Source organism: Stenella coeruleoalba (assembly GCF_951394435.1).
Source record: "Stenella coeruleoalba genome assembly, chromosome: 5".
Classification (NCBI taxonomy): domain Eukaryota; kingdom Metazoa; phylum Chordata; class Mammalia; order Artiodactyla; family Delphinidae; genus Stenella; species Stenella coeruleoalba.
Genome location: NC_137150.1, coordinates 124,478,900 through 124,483,076, shown reverse-complemented (window position 1 = coordinate 124,483,076; position 4,177 = coordinate 124,478,900).

Genomic DNA, 4,177 nt, shown 5'->3' with positions numbered 1-4,177 from the left:
ACTATTAGTCTAAATAAGTCCCCCATTAATGGATATAATTCTTATAAACTCTCACACACTGAGTAGTATTAATACATTATACCTTTCAAATTATTAAAGGAAACATGTTTAAAAAGTGTGTTACACTGTCATAAGCTCTCATGCTTAGAAACAAAGACAACATCTTGCATGAATGCCAGGCAAAACTCAGATAACCTAAGAAATTTTGATTTGAAAATAATCATATAGCCTAGGGGGAAAAATATTGAATGGGAGGAGGGAGTTGGGGAACTTCACCAGTCTCAGTTATGATAAACTCCCAGAATCAATTAAATTAACTTCTGTGACTTGTGATCTATTGACTTCTCTTGGAACAAATGTCATTAATTTCAAATCATTTCTTTCAGGCTTGGAAATATAAACATTTTCTGTGTTGTTTTATGAAGGGCAGAGTATGTCTTTCCTATTGGGCAGAATTTTTTAAAATTTTCACAAAATAGCAAATTGTCACAAAATAGCAAAATCATGAAGAAACAGGCCAAAAGAAACAAGTTTTGCATATGTAATGACAAAATTAAGAGGGCAGAAATATATTTGCAAAGACATTTCAATCAAGGCTTTTCAGACAATTTTTATTTAAAATATGCATGCATGCTTCATTTATGCATGTATGGCATGGAGAAATGACCATCTCTTGATTTTCTTTCATCATACTTAAGCCTTTTAAGAACTAAACAGATTCATAAATATTATGCTAAGTGAGAGAATGCTAAGAGTGAGCATGACTGCCAACTCTTTGTCACCAATGATGATAGATTTAATTTAGTTATGATCGGTAAGTTCTAGATCATTTTAGCATGCTAGTTCCTTTCCTCTTATTGCTTGAAAATTCTTTTTCCTGTGTTTGAGCCAATTCCCTAGTTTTGAACAGAGTGAAGATATTTGCTAGAATCAGCCATGCTCATGGACTCTAATTGTACTACTTACTCATCAGTTACTAAAACCTTAATTTTGAATTGTTCAATGTAATCATCTGAAACTTGGATTTTCTGTTAAATTTTATGCTTTTGAAAAAACACTTTAAATACTTCGAGCTATGTTTGATTAATTACATTTTGATATGAAGAAATAAAAATTTTGTGCTTAATAAACTATATATTTTGGTTCATCAAGATCTGAAATCATCACCAATACTTCCTTTACTATTATCAGTTACAGATATGTAAACCACTGCTAATACAATGTGTGTATAGATTGCCATGTATATTCAACTTTGTGAAAAATGTGAATTAATAGCATTATTAATATATAAAATAATCCACTTAGTTAAAATTAATAATAAGATATTTCAGAGGTGAGTTCCAGGATTTAATAATATGATGTCTCTCTAGGAAAAAAATTACTCATTTTGTACATAAAAATAAGTGACTGAAATGTATACATAACTAACAATATCTTTTTTAGTTGTATTAGGCTGAGTTTCCCTTTGTATCCAGTTTATTAGTTACCTCTCTCACAACACTGGTAACTACACTGAAGGAATTTGTAAGGATCTTAAAAATTCTCAGAGAAAGTTTCTCAGAATGATATGTTAGACACTGTCTAAAGGAAGGTAATTTATTAGTTCTTTCAGACTTAAAGCATTTATTATTATTGTCCTTTTTATCTGTAGTTAGTTTTTATCTATTATTCTAAATGAGTAGGGTTTCTTCCTGTTTCTTTTTAATAATAGAACTGAAAATTGACTATATAATATGTTTAGCATTATCAAAATAAATGGCAGAATAAATGGAGAACTATAGAGATGGATGGATGGATGGATGGATGGATGTGATAGGGACAGAGTAAAGGGACAAAGTAAGTGATTAAATAGATAATCCCACTAAGTGACTGTAAGTAAAGAAAAAAATATGGGAGACCACTGTAAGTTAATGATCACTCAAGAAAGCAAGTTTGCTTAACCACAAAACCAAGCAAGCTTGCTTACCAATAAAAGCATGCAATAGAAGCATGAGACATGATCCAAAACAATAAAAAAGAAATCATGGAACAAGACCCACATCCTTCCTTTTGAGTTCAATAAGTTAATGATTCCTAGGACATGCTCCTCTGCACACACTAAAAATAAAAAATATATATATAGGGAAAAGATAATATTATACTAAGTTTACCATTTTTAGCATATGTTGCTGCCTTTTTGGTCATTTCCATTGCACTATGAAAGTCCAGGCTTGACCATGTAGGGACAAGAAAACTCCTCCGCCTGACATGGAGGAAGACGTGATAATGGAAGCTTGACATGTACTCAAGAATGAGGAAGAATATGGTCTTCTCCTCCTCCCTATTTTTCCTTTGATTATAAAACTGTAGCCCACTAAGCACTCTCAGCATGGCATCCTCTCACCCACCTGTTTATAAACCTCACAAGCATCATATTCTAATAAATCACTTCTTATCTATCACCTTGCCTCTCGCTGCATTTTTTCTGTGCTGAGACAAAAAGAACCAGAGCTTCTTGGAGCCCCTCAAGATGCATTTCTGCAGTTTCAGATGGATGGAGGGAATGAGAAAGAGACCTCTCTAGGGAGGGAGAGAGAGATAGAGAAAGAAAGAATTAATAAAGGAGTTTCCATAATACCCATAATTTTCTCTTTTGCAGATTAAAGTGTATTTAATTATTTTTCCTCATAAAACCTCTGTTGTTTTGTAACTTTGGGAGATTCCCAGGTGAAATCTGAAACTGGCCCTCATAAGAAGACTACAGAAAGAGACCAAAGAAGGAGGCAGACCACCCCAGATTGGTAGGTGGCAGTTTTACTAAGCAAGAGATTTCACACATGAGCCTTGTCTTGGGGGACTGCAAGAGGATTAGACCTCTGCACCCATCCTCTAAAATTTAAAAAAAATTTATAGAGACCTTTATGAGGATTATATTCTGCACAGCCCAGATGGCCTCAACAACACCTTGTTCTCTCAAGGCTACACATCTTTGGAACCGCTCCGGCTACAGGAATGTGGGCAAATATACACCCGAAGAACAGGGGAGTAGGTGAGGAGTCTCTGATTGCCCAGGTCAACTGGTGGTCATGATCATATACTCCCTGATGACCTCTTCCAACACCATCCTTATGGTATATTTTTAAGATACTTTTGAAAACCTATTTGGAAATTGTGGCTAAAGTACAAGGGTAGAAATTATTTTTAAAAGGTTTTAAGCTAAGCAAAGTTACAAATGAAAGCTACAAACAAAGTCCCTTCTGTCTCTAGCAATGCCCAAATTTCCTATGCCAGGATGGACCTGAGAATAACAAATAAAAGACCAATATCAGACAGCATCTCTGCAGGCCTTATTCCATGGAGGAATTCTCAGCGGGCCTCAAAAATTATTGGGGTTTAATTTTAAATGTAGCCAGATCAGGCTACACTTAGCAGGATCATCCACACTAGATGCAGTGTTGACATCTCTATGGAGTGGTTAGTACTCCTGTTATTTCTCACTGTAACTTGACCCCATGGATCTCATTCTGTTTGATCATCTGAACTTTCTGAGCAACTCCATACCTGTCTCCGCCGGATATGAACTCTGCCATAGCTAGACCTGGAATTTCCATTCTTTTCTTCTCTGGGTCTTAATCTGTTTACAGAAATCAGAGAGAAGAAGATATAAATAGATGTAAAAAGACACACACATAAAAATTATTTAAGAATAGAAGTGTTTCCAAACACAAGTCCATGTGCCTGACACACAGTGAGCTAAACCAATGAAGAAACGTTGGAGTTTGGAGCAGAGAAAGGGCCATGCACGGAGATATGGGTGGCTTGTGCTCAAAAAAAACCAGAACTCCCTGAAGGGTTTCAGCAAAGTATTTTTAATGGTCAGGTGAGGGAGGAGGTCACAGGGTATGTGACCAGCTCCTGCATAATTCTCTGATTGGTTGATGGTGAGGTAACAGGGTTGTTAACATCTTAGGTGCCAGAAGTTCTGGGGGCTACATGTTCATGATCATCAGGTAGTTAATTTCTTCCATTTGGTGGTGGTTTTAGCACCTGAAAAACTCAGGAAATATGTATCAGATACTATTATCTCAGTACTTCAGAGAGGAGCTGCAGCAGAGGATATAGGGTGGCGTCTGTCCCGGGAAGGCCCCATGGGGTCCTGCTTGGTTGCAGGAGTAGTGTGTTCAAACATAAATCGGAG